General features: G+C 47.0%; 1 long non-coding RNA gene across 1 annotated transcript; it reads left to right on the forward strand.

The window, feature by feature from the left end:
* Nucleotides 1–5,918: 5,918 nt before the first annotated feature.
* On the forward strand, nt 5,919–22,607 carry LOC116970512. Its single transcript, XR_004411168.1, has 3 exons — nt 5,919–5,970; nt 19,220–19,266; nt 22,485–22,607. It is a non-coding gene; the product is annotated as an uncharacterized LOC116970512 (long non-coding RNA).
* Nucleotides 22,608–22,888: the final 281 nt, after the last annotated feature.

Consider the following 22,888-nt stretch of genomic DNA (forward strand, 5'->3'; position numbering starts at 1 on the left):
TTGTACAAGATGCTACTGTAGGTTGCCTGGACTAGAGGGTCTGAGCTACAGGGAGAGGTTGAGTAGGTTGGGACTCTATTCCTTGGAGAGCAGGAGGATGAGGGGTGATCTTGTAGAGGTGAATAAAATTATGAAAGGATTCACTCCAGTGCCACGTACACTCACCCCCTACGACGTGTACGTGGCACTGAGCAGGATTAATGCACGAAAGGCTGCTGGCCCTGACGGCATCCCCGGGCACGTCCTCAGGGCCTGTGCTGCGCAGCTGACAGATATCTGGCTTGACATCTTCAACCTGTCACTTGCCCAAGCAGTTGGCCCCACGTGCCTTAAAACAACCTCCATCGTGCCGGTGCCAAAACACTCCACTACGGCAAGCCTCAACGACTTCCGCCCAGTTGCACTTACTCCCATCATCACTAAGTGCTTCGAGAGGCTGGTCCTGGCACACCTCAAAGGCTGCCTACCCCTCACACTGGACCCCTATCAGTTTGCCTACCGCAAGAACAGGAGTACGGAGGATGCCATCTCAACGGCACTTCACTCCTCCCTCTGCCACCTCGACAACAGAGACACCTACGGGAGAATGCTGTTCATCGATTATAGCTCAGGATTTAACCCCTCAAAACTGATCACCAAACTCAGCGACCTGGGCATCGACCCCTCCCTCTGCAACTGGATACTGGACTTTCTAACTAACAGACCCCAGCCTGTTAGGTTAGACAACCACACCTCTTCAACCCTCACCCTGAACACTGGCGTTCCACAGGGCTGTGTGCTGAGCCCCCTCCTCTACTCCCTCTTCACCTTCGACTGCACACCTGTACATGGTACTAACACCATCATCAAGTATGCAGATGATACAACGGCGATTGGCCTCATCAGCAACGACGATGAGTCGGCCTATAGGGAGGAGGTCCAGCTCCTAGCAGCATGGTGCGCTGACAACAACCTGGCCCTTACCTCCAAGAAGACCAAGGAGCTCATTGTAGACTTCAGAAGGTCTATGGGCGGCACGCACACCCCCATCCATATTAACGGGACGGAGGTGGAACGTGTTTCCAGCTTCAGGTTTCTGGGGGTCAACATCTCCGATGACCTCTCTTGGACCCACAATACCTCAACACTGGTCAAGAAGGCTTACCACGTCTCTTCTTCCAGAGGAGAAGGTCCATCTGTCTCCTCAGATTCAGGTGAACTTCTACCGCTGCACCATCGAGAGCATCCTTACCAACTGTATCACAGTATGGTATGGCAACTGCACTGTCTCTGACCGGAAAGCACTGCAGAGGGTGGTGAAAATTGCCCAACGTCCTCACTCCCCTCCATTAAGTCTGTCCAAAGCAAACGATGTCTGCGAAGGGCACGCAGTATCATCAAGGACTGCTCTCACCCCAACCACAGACTCTTTACCCTCCGGGGGGCGCTACAGGTCTCTCCGTATGTACGTATAGACATGTTTTGCTCATTATTCTATGTTCGCTCTTCTGGGTGAGAAGCTAACTGCATTTCGTTGTCTCTGTACTGTACACTGCACAATGACAATAAAGATTGAATCTGAGATCGGGTTTATGCATAGAATCTCCAGCCCAGAGTAGGTGAATCGAGGACCAGAGGACATAGGATTAAGATGAAGGAGAAAAGATTTAATAGGAATCTGAGTAACTTTTCACACAAAGGGTGGTGGGTGTATGGAACAAGCTGCCAGAGGAGGTAGTTGAGGCTGGGACTATCGCAACGTTTAAGAAACAGTTAGACATGTACAGGTTCACAATCTCTTATCTGAAAACTTTGGGACCAGACACTTTTCGGATTTCGGAATTTTTCGGATTTCGGAATGGAAGATTTTTTAGCGTAGATTTTAACCGGGTGGCACAGTGGTAGAGTGCTCAGCTCGTGGCCGCAAGGTCGCGAGTTTGCGCCTCAATCCCGGCAGTTACTCGGTTAGGGAGGTAGCACTCTCTTGTCACCCTAGCGGGGCTACATGGCCTTAGGTGGCCTAGCCCGGGGATTCTTGAATCCCCCGAATAAATAATAAAAGAAAAAGATTAAACATTAAGTAAAACTTTAAACATAAACTGGCTCAAACTAAGCTAAACTAAGCTAAACACATGAAAATATACTTACATGCAGTCTTCGGTTTTCGGAGCTTTTCGGTTTTCGGAATTTCGGATAAAAGGTTGTGAACCTGTACATGGATAGGACAGGTTTGGAGGGATATGAACCAAACGCGAGCAGGTGGGACTAGTGTAGCTGGGACATGTTGGCTGGTGTGGGCAAGTTGTGCTGAAGGGCCTGTTTCCACACTGTATCACTCTATGACACGAAGGTGAGTGTGGCACTGAGGACCTTGCAAGCAAAGAAACATGAAGATACCTTGTCCTTCCAGCAATCAGAATTCTCTTACCACTAACCCTGTGAATTGCATTTTTTGCTGCTCTCCATTCGAACATTTGCCATACCCTCCTCTTATAAAAAAAAACATGTGCCCAATGCCAGCATTAACATTCACATTGTTGATACTGTACACTCACTGGCTATAATGGACTATTTCCTACATGCAACTCAAAACATTTTCCCCAGGAAGGAACTGCGGATGCTGGTTTACACTGAAAAATGCTGGAATAACTCAGTGGGACCGGCAGCATCTCTGGAGAAAATAAATGGGTGACGTTTCATGTCGAGACCCTTCTTCAGACTAAGAGTCAGGGGAGAGGGAGACAAGATATGGAAGGGTACAAAGAGCATGTAAGGTGTGAAAAGGACAGATCAAAGTAATCGATGATCAAGAAAATATACAATGGTTCATTGTTGGCTGAGGGGAAGGTGACGACAAGGCAAACAAAAAGATGTTCTGCCACGCATAATAATTTTCACGTAAGAGTGATCACATTGAGCATTATTTCAGTGCTTCAACTTACTCTGTTAGGTCTGAAGAAGAGTATCGACCCAAAATGTTATCTATTCCTTCTCTCCAGTGATGCTGCCTGACCTGCTGAGTTAGTCACACAGTTTGTGGCTATCTTTGGCTTACTCTGTTACTTCCACGAGATGCCTGTGGTCATTGCCGGGTGTTAAACAAAAGCCTGCATGCAGCAACCTGGGAACTACAGCCGATGGACAACATAGTGTGGTTTAGGTGTATGGTGAGTGACCAGTGTGCAGGTGTGCAGTCTTCAGGTGAACTTATTCAAACATATAAGATGACTTGACAGAGTAAGTGTTGAGATCTTTTCAATGGTGGAGGAGTCACAGACAAGGGGACAGAGTTGCAAAATAAGGGGTCATGGAATAGGAGAGCACAGGAACAGGCCCTTCGGCCCACCATGTCTGTGCCGAGCGTGAAGCCAAGTTAAACCGACCTCTGCTTGCGTGTGAACGTTATCACTCCATTCACTGCTTATCCGAGCCTTTCTAAAAGCCTCTAAGAAGGCCAGTCATTTAAAACTGAGGTGCTTTGAAATGTCATCTCCCAGAGGAATTGTCTATCCCAAAGTTGGGATGGGTGTGGTGGAGGCCAGAACATTAGATGTATTTAAGTCACAAAGTGGATAAATATTTGAACGATCAGACAATTGAGGGTTATGGGGAATGGGGACATGAGAAATGGCGGCCACCATAAATCAGCCATGATGGTGTTGAATGTCAGGGCAGGTCGGAGCAACGTGGGGTCCTACTGCTCCTCCTGTTTCATTGTGTTGATTGTGGGGCAGGAGCCACAATCAGAGCATGATAGGTTGTCATCTTGCAGGTCAAGTTAATTAGTCATATAGAATGATACAGTGTGGAAACAGGCCATTCGGCCCAACTTGCCCACATCGCCAAACATGTCCCAGCTACACTAGTCCCAACTGCCCGCGTTTGGTCCATATCCCTCCATACCTGTCATATCCATATACATGTCTAACTGTTTCTTAAACCTTGCGATAGTTCCAGCCTCAACCACCTCCTCTGGCAGTTTGTTCCATACACCCACCACACTTTGTGTGAAAAAGTTACCCCTAAGATTCCTATTAAATTTATTTCCCTCCACCTCAAACCTATGTCCTCTGGTCCTCGATTCACCTACTCTGGGCAAGAGACTGTGCGTCTACCCGATCTATTCCTCTCATTAATCTTTATTATATTAATTTAATCTAAGATTAACCTAAATTAATCTTTTTGTTTTCTGAAGTGGCAGTGATTGGCAGGGGGAATATATCAAATGATTTGGAAATACAAATAATATTTTCCATTATGGTAACCTCCCCCACACATATCTTGCATTACCTTACAGAGAAAGAGAGAAAGAGAGAGAGAATGCCTTTCAATGAGTAGGAAGCAACTGCAGATGCTGGTTTACACCGAAGATAGACACAAAATGCTGGAGTAACTCAACGGGACAGGCAGCATCTCTGGAGAGAAGGAATGGGCGATTTCCATATTTCACGTTTCTTTTTCCCCTGACTCTCAGTCTGAAGAAGGGACTTGACATGAAATGTCACCTATTCCTTTTCTCCAGAGATGTTCCGTGTCCCCCTGAGTTACCCCAGCATTTTGTGCTGATTTATCCCAGTATTTCTATGGCATTTGTGCAAAATGCCTTGGCTCTCCAGAGAACAGCTTGATGGTGTTTCGTATCACTTTGTCATGTGTTCTTGCTTACAAATATAGCAAAAGCCAATTTAGCATTGAAGATAAAAACAGAACCTATTACACATTCTAATGAACCAACTGCAATGAAGATAGACTTAATTTTTAATAAAGTGATTATAGCTGTAAAAGTGATTGTACAAATATCCACAAAATGGACATTTGTTTGCAGGGGTTATCCACCATGTGCTTAGGCTATCTTGATTTCACCTTTTATTAGTAAGCAGTAGCCTGTATTTTATTGATAATAAAGTTATTCAAAGGTACAGGGATTTTCCGTTGAAAAATATATCCAGCCTATTGATGTGTTGATAAAATGCACATATCTTCAGGTGTGACAGGTTAAAAAAGTGGTTAAAGGAAGCACGAGGGCTTCGTAAATAGAGATAACACTCAGCATTGAGAACCGGAGGTGACAAGCAAATATAGCCCCTGAATGAGACTGGAGAAACTCTATTAAGGGACAGAAGTTTAGGGGTAACATGAGGGGGAACTTCTTTACTCAGAGAGTGGTAGCGGTGTGGAATGAGCTTCCAGTGGAAGTGGTGGCGGCAGGTTCGTTGGTATCATTTAAAAATAAATTGGATAGGCATATGGATGAGAAGGGAATGGAGGGTTATGGTATGAGTGCAGGCAGGTGGGACTAAGGGAAAAAAGTTGTTCGGCACGGACTTGTAGGGCCGAGATGGCCTGTTTCCGTGCTGTAATTGTTATATGGTTATATGGTTATTGCACAGCAAGTATATATAATCTGGAATCTACTGCCTGAAAGGACCATGGAAGTAAATTCAATTATTATTTTTAAAAAGCAAATCAGATAAGTACTGGAATGAACAAGAATTGTAAAGCTGTGGATGAAGAGCCACAGAATAGGATGAACTGGGCATAATGGGCTAAATGTTCCTCAACTGTGCTGTTAAGGGCCTGTCCCACTTGCCGATTTTTTCGGCGACTGTCGGCATCATTGACTGACGTAACAGCTCACCGAAAAAGTCGCGGCGCGACGCGGCGGATGATGTATTGACACGCGGTGTTTCCTCAAATGTCGCAACATTTCTTTGTCGCCGCTGAATTTTGAAATGTTCAAAATCTTTCGGCGACCCTGATAAGTTAGTCAGTCGCCAAAAATATCACCGTGAGGCAGGCCCTTTATGTTTCTATCCATGTGAATGACTTTGTCTTGTTTTCTGTTGCATCTTAATTTCATTCTGTTGTGATATGTCCTGACCAGGTTTGTGGATGGAATTGAAACTGGCAACAATACACCGACTGGACAGACATTTGATTTCAATGCCAAGCAGCTAAACGAAGATAACTGCTATTCTCAGTTAACCCCAGGTAAATTAAATTCATAGAAGTATAACATAAATTAGAAATCTGTATGAAGGAACTGCAGATGCTGGTTTAAACCGAAGATAGACACAAAATGCGGCAGTAACTCAGGGGGATGGGTGGTATCTCTGGAGAGATGGAATCCAGACTCTAACTTCAAGTAACCCTTGCTTTCCCTCTCTCTCCAGCCCTCCCCTTCCCAGTTCTCTGACCAGTCTGACTGTCACTGAGTACATTTTATCTCTCTTTGCTTTGTTGTTAACTTCTCCCAGCTAACAATGATCTATTCTACATTTTCCTTGATCTCCATTCCCTTTGCCCTGTTTTCACACCTTCATACTTCCTTATCTACGGTATGTATCTCCCTCCCCCTGACGTCAATCTAAAGAAGGGTCTCGACCCAAAACATCACCCATTCCTTCTTTCCAGAGATGCTGCCTGGCCCACTGAGTTGCTCCAGCATTTTGTGTCTATGTTTGGGTTGTAATCTGTTTCTTGTAAACATTGTGACTCCTCAACTATAGCAGGGCAATCCTGGTGATTTTTCCACAAAGGCATCTCTTCTAACCTATCTCACTATCTTTTTCGTAAGACAAAGAGCTGGAGTACCCCAGCGGGTCAGGCAGCATCTGTGGAGGGAATGGATAAACGACGTCTTGGGTTGCAACATTTTTTCAGAAGTGAAACGTCACCTGTCCATTCCCTCCATCGATGCTGCATGACCCGCTGAGTTCTACCATCACTTGGTATTTTGTTCAAGATTCCAATATCTGCAGCTCCTTGTATCTTCAGCTAATGTTTTTGCTACTCTGGTCTTTGATCTTCATGCTGTTGAAGTCTCACTACACAATGCACTATCAAGATTCTATTGGAATTGCAACTTTCCAACTTGGAGTAGTTTCTTGCTCTGAGGCGATGTTTTCTTAAACTTAAAACTAGACCATTCTTAATTTTCATGTTTCAACTCTCCCCACTGACCAAGCATATGAGCTTTATAACCACAACCTTAGTTTCCTCTCTTATTATAAGGGAGAAAAGTCCCATTAAGAAGGAATGGAGGAAGAACAGCTACCGAAAGCTAATATTAAGCCAGTTCAGTTTAGTTTTGTTTAGAGATACAATGTGGAAACAGGCCCTTCAGCCCACCGAGTGCGCACCGATCAGCGATCCCCACACATTAACACAATCCTACACACACTAGGGACAATTTACACTTATACCTACCCAATTTACCTACAAACCTGTACATCTTTGGAGTGCGGAAGGAAACCAAAGATCTCGAAGTAAACCCATGCGGTTACGGGGAGAACGTACAAACTCTGTACAGACAGCGCCCGTAGTCAGGATTGAACCCGGGTCTCCGGTGCTGAAAGCGCTGTAAGGCAGCAACTCTACCGCTGCGCCACTGTGCCACCCTTTATTTAATGTTATTTAATGTTATTTAATGTTAAAGTTAATTAATGCAGAAAGTCATATGCTTCAAATTTGGACAGGAAACTCCTGTTTTGTTTTGAATATCATGATTATCTTTTGACCTAACAGTGATATTTACATCCATGCATATACGCACATAGATGGTATGAAGCAGAGGACTGCAGTTTGGTGAGGGTTACCTTGCGCAGAGGCAAGACCTGGCAGATACCAGTAAGGATGTAGGTCACATATGATTTGTCGTGTTGGAGCTCCATATTTTAGCTGATGCCATGAGACTTTAACACATAACGTGTGGGGAATTGTAACCAACCTGTAGGGTACATAGACATGCTTGTGGAATGATTGGATAGATAGCAAATGGAAATGTAATGATGAGAAATGTGAAGTCTTACATTTTAATTGAAAGAATAAGGGAGGCTGTATAGAAGGCACAGTTCCAAAAGGGGTACTAGAATAATGAAAATAGAAAACTATAAATAGTAAAGATAGACACAAACAGATGGAGTTACTCAGCAGGGCAGGCAGCATCTCTGGAGAGAAGGAATGGGTGACGTTTCGGGTCGAGACCCTTCTTCTGACCCGACCCAAAACATCAACCAGCATCTGCAGTTCCTTCCGACACAAACGATATATACTGTAGTATTATGGTGGAATACCTCTCAGCCTAGTATGGCACCTAATCTGCTACTGACCACCTGAACCTGCATAGAGTGGTGAACACAGTCAAATCCATCACTTGCCTCCATCCAGTCCATCTTCATGGTACTTTGCATCAGGAAGGCTGCAAGTATTATCAAGGATGCTTGCTACCCTGGCTACTCCCTTGTCTCTCTTCCACCTTCTGGGAGAAGGCGAGGAGCTTAAAAGCCCAGATGCCAGACTACAATACAATACAATACAATACAATTCAATTTATTGTCATTTGGACCCCTTGAGGTCCAAACGAAATGTCGTTTCTGCAGCCATACAAACAAATAGACCCAAGACACAACATAATTTACATAAACATCCATCACATTGCTGTGATGGAAGGCCAAACAAACTTATCTCTCCACTGCACTCTCCCCCCCGATGTCAGAGTCAAAGTCAAAGCCCCCGGCTGGCGATGGCGATTGTCCCGCGGCCATTAAAGCCACGCCCGGTGATGCAAGGTCGCGCACCGGGTTCTTGATGTTAGAGCCCCCGGCGTGCGCCCGCAGAGACCCGCAGCCATTCCAAGCCGCGCGGGGCGGTGCTGTAAAGCCCCGCTCCAGGAGCTCTTCAACCCCGCAACTCGGGCGGGAGAAGTCGCCGTTGCGGGAGCCCTGAAAAGCGGTCTCCCTCCAGGGACCCGCGGGCTCCCGGTGCCGCCGTCCGCCAAACCCGCAGTTGCAGCCTCCGAAGCTCCGGAGTTCGGGTCGCAGCAGCGTCCACCACAGCTCCACCCGCTCTGGACTCGGCCAGCTCCGCGACGGTGAGGTGAGTAGTCGGCACCAGAGCCCTCGGTCTTCCTGTTGGAGGCCGCTCCTCGTTGCAGCCCCAACGACAACGGAGACCCGACAAAGAAAAGGTCGGGTCTCCCGTGCAGGGAGAGATTTAAAAGTTACCCCCATCCCCCCCACACCCCCCCACACACATACCCCAACTAAAGAACAGCTTCTTCCCCCCAGGCTATCAAACTCATTTAGTTTAGTTTACTTTAGAGATAGAGCATGGAAACAGGCCCTTCGGCCTACCGAGTCGGCTCCGACCAGTAATCCCCACACATTAACACCATCCTACACACATTAGGGATAATTTACACTTATACCACACCAATTAACCAACAAACCTGTACGTCATTGGAGTGTGGGAGGAAACCAAAGATCTCTGAGAAATGAGGAGAACGTACAAACTCCGTACAGACAGCGCCCGTAGTCGGGATAGAACCTGGGTCTCTGGCATTGCAAGCGCTGTAAAGGCAGCAACTCTACCTCTGCGCCACCGTACCACCCAATGGACCATTTTACATCCCCTTTCTGGAAGTGCTGCCACGTATTCTTACCCTTTATTCTACCTCATTGGCTTAATTATTTTTGCACTACTTCAAATTACTCTACAATCTTTACACTATTCTGTAGATTTGCACTCTTCATTTTATTTATCGTTATACTTATCATTACTGTATGTAAATAGTGAGCTTGAAGAGAAGAGAAGTAGAATGGTGCAGCGGTAGAGTTGCTGCCTTACAGAGCTTACAGCAACAGAGGCTGGGGTTCGATCCCGACTACGGGTGGTGTCTGTACGGAGTTTATACAATCCCCCCGTGACCTGCCTGTAAGAAAGAACTGCAGATGCTGGTTTAAATCGAAAGTAGACACAAAATGCTGGAGTGACTCAGCGGGTGAGGCAGCATCTCTGGAGAGAAGGAATGGGCGCCGTTTGTCTCAACCCGAAACGTCGCCTATTCCTTCCCCACCGTGACCTGTGTGGGTTTCTTCCGAGATCTTCGGTTTCCTCTCACACACCAAAGATGCGTAGGTTTATTGGTAATCGGCTTGGTATAAATGTAAAATTGTCCCTTGAGTAGGATTGTGTTCATGTGCGGAGATCGCTGGTCGGTGCGGACTCGGGGGGGCCGAAGGGCCTGTTTCCTCGTTGTATCTCTAAACTAAATTAATAAGTGATTTCATTGCATCCTGGTGTTTATGACAATAATGTAATGTAGGATTTCTGGAGGAAACGGAGCTGGGTTCACTGAAAGTAGCAGGGCATTTGGAGGATGTGGTGGAGACAGTTTGCAAGATCCCGGGCTTTATAATGGAGGCATGAAGTAGAAGACAAAAATAAATGACCTTGAACCTTTACAAACATTGAGGGGATTAGAATTGACATTTTAGAGCCAGTTTTGGTTGCCTCATTATTGGAAAGGTGTAAAGCTTTTAGAGAGATCAGACTTATTGCAGGAATGAATAACTGTGGATACATTGGAGAGGCCAATGGAATAAAGTAGGATTGAAAGGTGTGTGATAGAGTTGTTTAAAATGATCTCAACTTCAACAAAGTAGAGATGTTGCACTTATTGGTAGAATGCTATGAACTACATGACACAGTATAAAGATAATTACCAAAATAAATTAAGCTATGAGAAAAGCAGTCAGGAGCTAATCTGAATGCACTGCCATCCAATACATACTGTATAGCATTGAAAAAAAGAGCTGGATAACTATATGGAAGACAGCATTTGAAGAACATTCAGAGCGGAACAAAATTGAGGAAGAAGGAGGAGATGGAGCTGGAGGGGAGGGAGTGTGAATTTTACTTCGGAGTCACGTGAGGGACTACGTGAAGACCCCGCCAGTACGCATGCGCGGCATAGCGTCTCACGCAGTGCAACAGCGACGGGCGGGGGAAAGAGCTCTCCCGAGTTTAAAACGGGACCTACAACTAAGTTAAGCTTATTCTGAGGTTGTTATTTCCAACCATTGCTGTGTTCTGTGCTTTCAGTGAACATGGACAAGGGAAGAAAACTAAAAAAGGTTGTGCCCCGTACGACTGTGATGGCCCAGGAGGGTTCCAGCAGTGGGGGGTGAACGGCAGCACCTGGACCGCACTCTCTGCGGTCCACAGTCACCGACTCAATCTCTGCTCAGCCAAGCTCAACTCCGCAAGCTGCTCAGCTCGAACGGGTTGGAGGCAAGGCAAAGCAGAAGTCGGCCCGGCCGATAGACTCAGACGAGTCCGGTCAGGAAGACGTGCTGCCCGAGAGCGGCAAAGGTGATCGTTTATCCTGCATGGAGCAGTTGATGGAGCAGATGCTCCAGCGAGACTTGCTCCTGGAGATGGAGCAAACTCGCCATGGGAGTGCTCGCACACCCACAACAGCACCGTATTCGGCGCTGTCCATCGCATCTCCCTCGACAGAGGGGAGCGTTGGGGGCCAGGGCTGGGCTGGCCTGGAAGATGGGCTCGTGGCTGAAGACACCAGCAGTGTGCTGGGGGTGCAGGACCAGGAAGAGCTGCTGGGAGTGGTGAACCGATTCGTGGTAACACCGCAAGCGGGACAGCCGTTGCAGTCGAAACTGGCGGCCAGTATAGACTACCTGTCCTTCCACCCGCTACAGGAACAGGTAGTCAATGAGGCTATGGACAGATATACACCTCCGGAGAACTGCATCTCACTAAATGTACCGGCCGTTAACAGCCAAATCTGGGGATACATTGGGCTGGGCATAAGGACCCAGGAGGTAAAGCTCCAGAGAGTCTTAAAGCTCCTAACGTCAGCAATAACGTCCTATGCTCGTTCAGTTGATGGGGTCGAAATGACCGATAACCAGCAGGACACACTGGCTCTACTGTGCAGCACACAGTATGAGATAAACCGCCGGAAGGACGCCATCAGACCTGCCCACAATCCCAAATTTGCAGGGTTGTGCAAAACTGCAACTGCACAACCACAAATACTGCTGTTTGGGAAGGACTTGTCGAAACAAGTCAAAGATCTGGATGAAGAGTTGAAAGCCCTTGGACTCATGAGGGCAGGTCCAGGAACGAGTAAATCCACACAGCCCAGGCGGCAGCACCCCAATGCATCTACCAGCAGGCGTCAACACCAGGGTGCTGGTGAAAGCATGGGGGCCGCACATCATCCCGGAGGTCTTTTTTAGGCCAGGGCCCAGAGCGGCCCTCAAGGAAGATGCACCAACCCCACACTCCGGCGCCTTGACCAGGGAAGAAACAGAGGCCGAAGAAATGAACACACTTCCGGTAACCATGGAGGTAGGTGGGTCTGGCTCCTTCCAGAACATAAAATGTGTAGGGCCTGTACTAACAGGGGGAGGTTACAATTGTTTTTGGAAGCATGGAGGACAATCACACTTGATAAATATATAGTACAAAGTATTCAGGGATACAAAATTGATTTAATCCAAAAAAGTATGCCACCAGTTCAACATGTACCTCACAGGGAGTTTGTACTTTCACAAAGGGAAAAATACGAGGGACATGCAGAACTGGTGAGGTTACATGCGAAAGGAGTCATAGAGAAAACGGAACATGACTCTTTGGAATTTGTATCGAATATTTTTACAAAAACCAAGAAAGATGGAGGGTGTCGCATCATCATTGACTTAACTACACTGAATACTTTTGTCAGGTATATACATTTCAAAATGGAAACATTTGTTACTGCCAAACAATTAATTTCCAAAGGATACTTCATGAAAGATGCATACTATTCAGTACCCATTCATAAGGATCTTCATAGATACCTAAAGTTTAACTGGATGGGGCAAAAATGGCAGTATAAAGCGTTGCCTAATGATTTAACATCAGCCCCAAGACTGTTTACCAAGATATTAAAACCAGCCTTGGCAATACTAAGAAAACAAAAACATATTGTCATGGCATATCTTGATGATATTTTGATAGTGTGGAAAACCCTGGAATTAGCTAAATCAGCTGTATTGGCTACCAAACATCTGTTTGAAACACTGGGGTTTGTCACACATCCAGATAAATCTAAGTTGACACCATCCACAACTATAGACTCTCTGGGATTCACAATTAACTGTATCCACATGTCTGTAACATTGCCAAAAGACAAAGCAGCAGAATTGGTGAAAGCCTGCAACAAATTGATAGTTACTAATCAACCATCTATTTGACAGGTGGCAAAAGTGATTGGGAAATTAGTAGCAGCATTTCCAGCTACTCAACTTGGACCTTTGCATTACCAAAACTTACAAAGGGCAAAGGTGCAAGCGCTAAAACAACATGCAGGTCATTTTGATCGACCTATGCAATTACCAGCTAAAGCAGTTTCAGAATTACTATTGTGGAAAGAAAACATTTGGCATAGTTCCAGTCCCATCATTATCAAGAACCCAGCATTCATATTACAAACGGATGCCAGTGCTCAGGGTTGGGGAGCGACTAACATTATATCCAGTACTGGTGGCAGATGGAACATACAAGAGTCATCACTACTACAGACACTGGGTATAAACTATTTAGAAATGTTAGGTGCGTTTTATGGGCTAAAAGCTTACTGTTCAGCTATGCACCATTTGCATGTCCGCCTACAAATAGACAACACCACAGTGGTGGCTTATATTAACCATATGGGTGGAATAAAATCGATATCGTGTGACGATCTGGTCAACACAATCTGGCAATGGTGTGTCGACAGACATATTTGGCTATCAGCAACTTACCTACCAGGTAAGCTCAATACAGTGGCAGACACCAGGTCACGAAAATTTAATGACAACACCGAATGGATGTTGAACCATAAAGTGTTTGCTGATATTACAAAGCGGTATGGAACACCTGATATCGATCTCTTTGCATCCCGACTGAATCACCAGTTACCAACATATGTCGCTTGGGAACCAGGCCCTGAGGCAGCAGCGATGGACGCCTTTTGGCTGAATTGGGGACATTTGTTTTTCTATGCCTTTCCCCCCTTCTGCCTCATCAGTCGGGTCCTACGCAAAATACAAATGGGACTTAGCTTCAGGTATTTTGATAGTACCCGACTGGCCTACACAGCCATGGTTCCCTGTGGTCCTCGACATGGTCAATTAAAAGTGCTAGGAGCGCTCTGTCAGCTTACCTATTGCAGGCACCAGGACAGCAGTCCATAGGATCTCACCCTCCAATGGCCAAACTAATGAGGGGTATCTTTAACACCAATCCCCCTAGACCAAGGTACACCCAGATCTGGGACGTCAGTGTCGTCCTGGCATTACTAAGGGGTTGGTTACTAGCCAGGTCCCTGTCCCTGGAACAGCTCACTCTAAAAACTGTCATGCTGATGGCCTTGGTGTCAGCCCAAAGGGTCCAGTCTCTATACAAATTAAGACTGGACAATATGGTAACATCATCTGGCAAGATAACCTTCAGAATCTTGGAGCTGGTCAAACAGAGTGGACCAGGAACATCAGGACTGACTATGGAATTCCGGGCGTACCCACCTGACCCCCGTTTATATGTCATGTCTCATCTACTGCTTTACCTTAGGACAACTAAAGCCTTAAGAGGAAGCAAAATGGCATTATGGGTTAGCTTCAAACAGCCTCGTGGTCGGGTGTCAGTACAAACCATCTCAAGAAGGCTCAGACAAGTTCTGGGGGCTGCTGGGGTGGATACTGACATTTTAAAATCTCACTCCACCAGGGCAGCAACAACATCGGCGGCCAAAAATATGGAGGTACCAATGGACCATATTCTGGCAACAGCAGGATGGTCTACGGAAAGGACTTTCCAAATATTTTATAACAAGCCGATTGCCAAACATGCAGTGTTTGCAGAAAGAATTTTAAGTTCTGCAAATATGTAATTTAGCCCGAGGGAGCATTATTTTCTTTGTTTAAAAAAGTAAAAATCGTTATTGTTTTTTAAATTGATTCATGTTTAATTACGATAACATACTTCCTCCCTTGGATGACTTCGGCAGTGAGTGAAGCATGGATTGTTCCACGGCTTGAAATCACAGATCTTTAAAATCTTCACGTAGTCACTCACATGACTTCGAAGTAAAATAGTAAGATTAAACGAGAACTTACCAGTTTGAAGTTTGATCTTGATTTTATGAGGAGGTACGATGAGGGATTACGTGCCCACCCTAAATTATAAAGGTCAACTGGTATCCTAGTTCTTATCTTACTATGTTTATTTCAATTACTATTTCTGTGATTCCACATCGCTGCTTTGAAGAATGTCGCGCATGCTTGCTGGCGGGATCTTCACGTAATCCCTCATCGTAACTCCTCATAAAATAAAGATCAAACTTCAAACTGGTAAGTTCTCGTTTAATCTTACTATTATAGATGGGCTCCTTTCAGGAGACAGCAGCATTCACCCAAAATGTTCATGGAACCAAACTGCTGTACCTGAATGACACATCTGCAACTCATCGACATCAGCCACCATCTACAGTTGTAACCCATGGGCAGGGCTGTGCTGCACTGAGTCGAGCTACCAAACAAGTATTCAGACCAGTTGAAGAAGGGTTTCGGCCTGAAACGTTGCCTATTTCCCTCGCTCCATAGATGCTGCCTCACTCACTGAGTTTCTCCAGCAATTTAGTCTATGTTCGATTTTCCAGCATCTGCAGTTCCTTCTTGAACCTGTTTTAGATTAGTTTAGTTTAGTGAAACAGCTCGGAAATCGGCCCTTCGGCCCACCGAGTCCATGCCAACCAGTGATCCTCGCATATTAACACTATCCGACATACACCAGGGACAGTTTACATTTATACCAAAACCAATTAAACTATAAACCTGTATGTCTTGGGAGTGTGGGAGGAAACCAAAGATCTCAGAGAAAACCCACGCAGGTCACAGGAAGAACGTACAAACTCCGTACAGACAGCAACTGTAGTCGGGATCTCACCCGGGTCTCTGGCACTGTAAGGCAGCTACTCTACCACTGCACCACTACGCCACCTGCTGGGCTGAAGGACTGTTTGCATGCTGATGATTCTGTGAACTCTTTGGTGTTTGTTGGCTGCTGGTTTGTTACAATAGGAACTGTCATTGGCTATCAGGTGATTAATCACATTTGAGTCCACACAAAGTAGTGAGCAGAATTGGTAATCATTACGCTGGTTGAAAAAAATCAATTTGCAGGCTTTTGTTATAGGTACAAAATGTTGGAGTAACTCAGCGGGATAGGCAGCATCTCTGGACTGAAGGAATGCAGAGATGCTGCCTGTCCCGCTGAGTTACTCCAGCAGTATGTGTCTATCTTCAGTGTAAGCAGCATCTACACATCCTTCCTACCTGCTTTTGTTAAGTTGTATGTTTTTCATGAATGAATGAATGAATGAATAAGTTTATTAGCCAAGTATTCACATACAAGGAATTTACCTTGGTGCTCTGCTCGCAAGTGACAACATGACATACAGTGACATACTCCTTTACAAGCTGAGGGCTTCATTGGCACGTCACATTTATTGTCCATCTTGCTCCCATATATTCGTCTTACATTCTACACTAGCTTTCTGCCACAGATTACAGTCCACCGAGTATTTAATTGTGAATAAAAATAAATTGTGGGAAATATTCACACCACCTTTATTTGGGGCTGCTTAGTTTAGCCTCCCTAGAATCCCACAACACAGAGGGAGGTCGTTCCGAATCTGTGCCTTGGCCAACTCTGAAACTGTTGCACATTTCATATATGTGTAGGAAGGAACTGCAGATGCTGGTTTAAACCAAAGATATACATAAAAAGCTGGAGTAACTCAGCGGGTCAGACAGCTTCTCTGGTGAGAAAGAATGTGTGACGTTTTGGGTCAAAGAAGGGTCTCGACCCAAAACGTCACCCATTCCTTCTCTCCAGAGATGCTGCCTGTCCCGCTGAGTTGCTCCAGCATTTTGTGTCCAAATCATATAGTTTAGAGATACAGCACGGAAAAAGGCCCTTCAGCCCACACCGACCAATGATCCCCGCACACTAACACTAACCTACACACTAGGGACAATTTACATTTATACCAGGCTAATTAACCTACAAACCTGTACGTCTGGAGTGTGGGAGGAAACTGGACCTGGAGAAAACCCACGCAGATCACGGGAAGAACGTACAAACTCCATGCAGACAGCAGGTAGTCAGGATTGAACCCGTGTCAGGTGCTGTAAGGCAATAATTCCACCACTTCACCACCGTGATGCCCATTCACCTCTTACATCTCAATAATGTTCATAATCGGAGCAGAATGAGGCTACTCGGCTCATCAAGTCTACTCCGCCATTCAATCATGGCTGATCTATCTCTCCCTCCTAACCCCATTCTCCTGCCTTCTCCCCATAACCCCTGACATCCGTACTAATCAAGAACCTGTCAATTGCAAGTTTAAAAATATCCACTGACTTGGCCTCCACAGCCTTCTGTTGCAATGAATTCCACAGATTCACCACCCTCTGACTAAAGACATTCCTCCTCATCTCCTTTCTAAAGGTACATCCTATTATTCTAATCAATTGGGTTGAGGCGCACAGATACATATTTTGTGCTGTTCCACTTTGGCAACATGATGTTTTGATTAACCATTAGAATTGTTTAATGGCCTTTCAGATTGGTATGTAGTATGGTGATGCGCTATGTGGATAGAACCAGGGTGACAAATGGGTGAAATGGTGGGGAGGGTGGTGTTGGGCTGTTAAAGGGTGAGATTTGCTCCAATTTTATGATATGTACGTGAAACTATTGCTGCAGTTTCTGTACACATTTTTGGATTTTCATTCAAGGACCGGATACTCATTTAAGAGGAAGAATACTTAATCGTATTCCGTAACAAAGGAGGCTGAATGATCCTGCTCTCATCTCAGCGCCCACCCCACCTCTCCCTGATCTCTTTCCTCTCTGTGCCCCTCACCTTCCTCTGACCCATACCCCTCCCCATTGCTCCCTCTCTCCCCTCTCCCTTATCCCCTCCTTCTCCCCCTTTACCGCCATTCCTCTCCCTCCCCTTTCCCTTGCCCACTCTCCAAATTCCCCCTCTCACCTGGGCCCTTCCTTCATTACCCATCTATCTCTCACTTGCCCTCTTCTCCATACCTCTTCCCACCCCTACCCTCTCACCCCCACTCCCTTCCCCTCCTTCTCCCTCTCACACCTCTTTTACTTTTCTTTCTCATTTCTCCCACCCTCTCCCCTCCCCATTTCCTCTCTCCCCTTCCCGCCTGCCTTCTCTTCCCAACTCCCTCCACCTCCTTCTCCCCCTCAACCCTCCGCTCCTATATTCAATGTTCTGAAGGCATTTTGAAGTTGGATTTTCTGTTGTAGGAATCCGATAACTCCTAATATTTGTGCGTGTTTACACTCGATCTCAATATCTTAACCCATTTCAAAGGTTCAAAGGTTCAAAGGTTGATTTATTGTCACATACACCTAGATGTAGTGAAATTCTTTTTGCCAATGCAGCACATAAAAAAGAATACAAACATAACAATAATAAATAGCTTTAACATAAAAACATCCCCCCACAATGGTTCCCATTATGAGGGAAGGCACAAAGTCCAGTCCCATCCCCATGTCCACCCATAGTCGGGCCTATTGAGGCCTCCACAGTTGCCTCTACGGAGGCCCGATGTTCCAGGCCGTCCTCGCCGGATGATGATGTTCCGGCGTCGGGAGAGTCCTCTCAGCGGCCTGGGAACCCTGGAACGGCCGCCTCCCTACTCGAGACCGTGGCTTCCGGAGCCGACAAGGCCGCGCCGAATGGAGCTCAACTGGCGATCTCGTCGCGAGATCCCAGGCTCCCGGTGTAAAGTTCAGCGCCGCCGCCCGCAGCTCCGCGATGTTTTAAACGCCAGTCCCAGCTCACCGGAGTTCCAGCGCGGCGACCCAGGCAAGGCACCGCCCGCCCCGCAATGGCGCTCCAGTGCTGCACCGCCGTCCTCAGACCCGCAGCTCCGCCGCCGCCGATGCTGATGCCGCCGCCGCCGATGCCGAGGCTCCGGGCGGTCCCCTCGCTCCTCGGACCCGCAGCTCCGCAGCCACCGATGCCGATGCCGAGGCTCCGGGCGGTCCCCTCAGGAAATGCCGCTCCATGCCCGCTGGTAGGCCGCGAGGACGGGTCGAAAGTGCAGCCCGGAGAAAAGCTGCATCTCCGACCAGGTAGGGACCCTGAAAATGAGTTTCCCCCTCCCCCCCCCTCCTCACACATAAAAAAGCTAGAACTCCAGAAAACAAAACACTAAACTAACAAAAAATAAGAAAAAAGAAATGTAGAAACAGACAGCTGCAGGCTAGGCAGCCATACCCGCTACAGGTCGGCGCCCATCGCCCGTTTGTGTCGCTTTGCCTTGATTCACATGATGTAATACGTTGAAACTTGTTCATTGCTTTCTAGGAGAGGCGGAAGAGACCAAGCTACACATCTGTAAACTTAACCGAGAGGTGAGATGTAACACGTCACCACCTTTAACTCTTCATACTAAGCAGTTACAAACTGAGATATGTTTCCATGCTTGGCCTTCCCTGGAAAAAAAATCAGAGTGGTTGGAGTATAGACCATGTCCCATAATGCAAAACAAATTTTACAAAGACGTGGGAGGGTCTCAGATGGAGGTTGACATGTGGGCTCCAGTTCTGTTTGTCGGTCAGTGTGGCGTGCCTGGAAGCACAAAGGAAGAGAGCATGACCAGTTTCCAGTTTCCTCCCACATCTCAAAGACGTGCACACTTGTAGATTAATAGGACCCTATTATGTGTCGGGAATGGATGAGAAAGTGGCAGAACATAGAACTAGTGTGAACGGGTGATCATTAATCAGCGTCGAGACCCTTCTTCAGACTGTGAGTGTAAGGAGTCTGAAGAAGGGTCTCGACCCAAAATGTCTTTCTTTCAAAATCATTTTGTTCTTTTTAATCTTTTCAAAAGCAAAAATAAAACAAAAAAAAGTTAAACATAACAGTGATATTGATACATAAGGATCAAGATTACATTAATAACAAGTATAACCTAAGTCTGAAATGTCACCTATTCCTTTGCTCCAGATATGCTGCTTGTCCTACCCAGTTATTCCAGCTTTTTGTGTCTTTTAGTTTAGTTTAGTTTAGAGATACAGCGCGGAAACAGGCCCTTTGGCCCACCGGGTGCGTGCCGATCCCTGCACATTAACACTATCCTACACCCACTAGGGACAATTTTTACATTTACCAGGCCAATTAACCTACAAACCTGTACGTCTTTGGAGTGTGGGAGGAAACCGAAGATCTCGGAGAAAACCCAGGTCACGGGGAGAACGTACAAATTCCATACAGACAGTATCCGTAGTTGGGATCGAGCCCTGGTCTCCGGCGTTGCAAGCGCTGTGAGGCACTGTAAGGCAATAACTCTACCACCGTGCCACCATAAATAAACTGACTCACTGACTAAATGATGACACTGTCTAAGGCTGTAACCCTATTCCAAACCCTGTTGGATCCTTATGTGTTGGAACCTCAGTGAGGCTCAAACGAAACTCTGTTTCTACAGCCATACAAACAAAAACGATTCCTACTGAACACACAACCAATTTAATTCACACAAACATCCATCACAGTGAACGTCCTCCTCACTGTGATGAAAGGCAAAGTATTTTCTCTCCCCTGCTCTCCATTTTTCTCCCGATGTTGAAGCCCCAGGCGGGCGATGGTAAGTCTCACAACCATTTAAGGCCGTGCCGGGTGATGTACAGCCCCGCTCCAGGTCTAAATGTCACAATGTTGGAGCCCCCGGCGGGCGCTGGAATATCCCGTGGCCATTAAAGCCGCGCAGGGCGATGTACGGCCCCGCTCCGGGTCATTCCAACCCCGCGACATGGGCTGGAGAAGTTGTGTTGCGGGAGCTCTGGAAAACGGTCTCCCACCCGGACCCGCGAGCTCCCGATATCACAGTCCACAGAATCTGCGTTGCTGGAGCCTCCGAGCTCCATAGTCGAGCCACAGCAGCGAGCCACCACCGCTCCCCACGCTCTGAGGCCGGCAAACCCCACTATGGTAAGTCCGCAGGCTCTGCGACTGGAGCCCCCAGGTCATTCCGGCTGGTGGCCGCTCCACGGTGCTAGGCCCCAATGACAACAGAGACCCGACAGGCAAAAGGTCGGGCCTCCCGTGCAGGGAAGAGATTTTAAAAGTTTCCTCCTTCCCCCCCCGCCCCCAACATAAACACAGTTAAAAACAGTGTTAAACAACACAACAACTACATTTAACTAGACAAGAAAATAAAAAAAAGACAGACAGGCTGTAGGGGGCGCTGCAACAGTGTCGCGCTGCCAACCTTCCTGTGTAGATGTAGCAGAGGAGATATTTCTTCTTTGAGGTTTGTGAATCTTTGGGATTCTCCACAATGGAGTCAAGAATAAATGGGAAACAGCAAGGAAGTGCGGTTGAGGCCAAGGTTAGATCGACCCTCATCTACTTCATTGGTACAAAAGGCTGGATGGTGTACAGGAAGGAACTGCAGATGCTGATTTACACAGAAGATAGACACAAAATGGTGGAGTAACTCAGCGGGATAGGCAACATTTCGGAGAGAAGGAATGGGTGACGTTTTGGGTCAAGACCCTTCTTCAGACTGAAAGTCAGGGGAGAGGGAGATACAGAGAAAAGGAAGGTAAGGCATGAAAGCGTGACATACAATGCGATGAAAATCAAGGAAAATGTAGAATGGATCATCGTTAGCTCGGGGAAGGGGACAGCAAAGCAAACAGATAAAATTTAATTAGGGGGATAGTCAGACTGATCGGAGAACAAAGAAGGGGGAGGGATGGAAGACTGAATTCCAATTCAAATTTTTTCAGATAATTTTATATATCCGACTGGAATTTCGAAAAACATAAATTATACATTTCTCTCAATGTCCTCCCGCTTCACACCCTTCCCTTCCTATCCATGACACGTCTTTCCCTCCCTTCCCACTCCCCTCTCCCTCTTCCCCCTTCGCTCCATTCCTCCTGACTTGCTTCCCCTCTTCCTCTTCCCCCTACACTTGCTTCCCCTCCTGCTTCACCATTTCCTCACCCTCTTCCTCCCTGTCATAACCCTGCCCCCGCCCCAACATGTAACAGTTTCATCCAAGCGCCTCTCATCTTTTTCTGACCCTTCCCACTCCCCATTTCCCTCCCCTCACCTCTCAAGCCATTCCACCCTCTCACCCCTCGTATCCTCCCCCTCAATCCCCTTCCTCTTCCTCCTCTTGCTTTCCTACTTTCTAATGCCCCATCCCCCCTCTCTACCTCTCATCTGTCTTTTACTTCCACGTATCACCCCCTTCCCCTCACCTTCTGCCTCCTTCTTATCCTATCCCCGTCCATCTCCTTTCCATTGCCTCTCCCTCTCCCTTTGACCCACTCTCACCAACTCACCCCTCCCTTCGCCCATCCCTAGCCCCTTGCTTCCCCTCTACCCCTTCCCCACCTTTCCTCGCCCCCCTCACCTTTGCTGCTCTTCCCCTTCCATCCACACCCACCCCTTGCCCACCCTTCCCATTCCTCCGCCCTCTCCCTACCTCCCGCCTTTTCCTTAGACTTTCCCCCAGCCCCCTAAACCCCTCAGCCCCTAACCCCCTCGGCCCCCCCCCCCCTCCCCTCCTCCCCCGGTTAGTATTTTAATCTGATTATATTGTACCTTCCAGATGCTGCACCTTTCTCATCAGGTCACTCAGCTGAGTAAGGAATTGCAGGACATGATGCTGCTTCTGAAACCTCTGCTGACCTGCCATAGGTACGACCTTGCCTCCCCTGACCTTGTGCTGCACCCCAGTCCCTCAGCTCTGTACAGCACAGCAGTGGATTCAGCAGCACTGTGCGCTCACAGGCTCCTCCGTGGCCCTGACTTGCCCGTCTTGTTGAGGCCCAACTTTCCACATCGATGCTCGTGGCCCGATAGTAACCTTGACCCGCCAAGGTCACCAGCACTGAATTTGCAAGGACAGACGGTTCACGCTTCATTGTCTCTCAGCTCCTTGATGGATCCATCGGTTCACAGAGGCAGTGACCCGCACCTTCTGAAGCAGCCCATGAAAGCCAACAGCTGCCT

The sequence above is a fragment of the Amblyraja radiata genome, unplaced genomic scaffold (assembly GCF_010909765.2).
Source record: "Amblyraja radiata isolate CabotCenter1 unplaced genomic scaffold, sAmbRad1.1.pri scaffold_971_ctg1, whole genome shotgun sequence".
NCBI lineage: Eukaryota > Metazoa > Chordata > Chondrichthyes > Rajiformes > Rajidae > Amblyraja > Amblyraja radiata.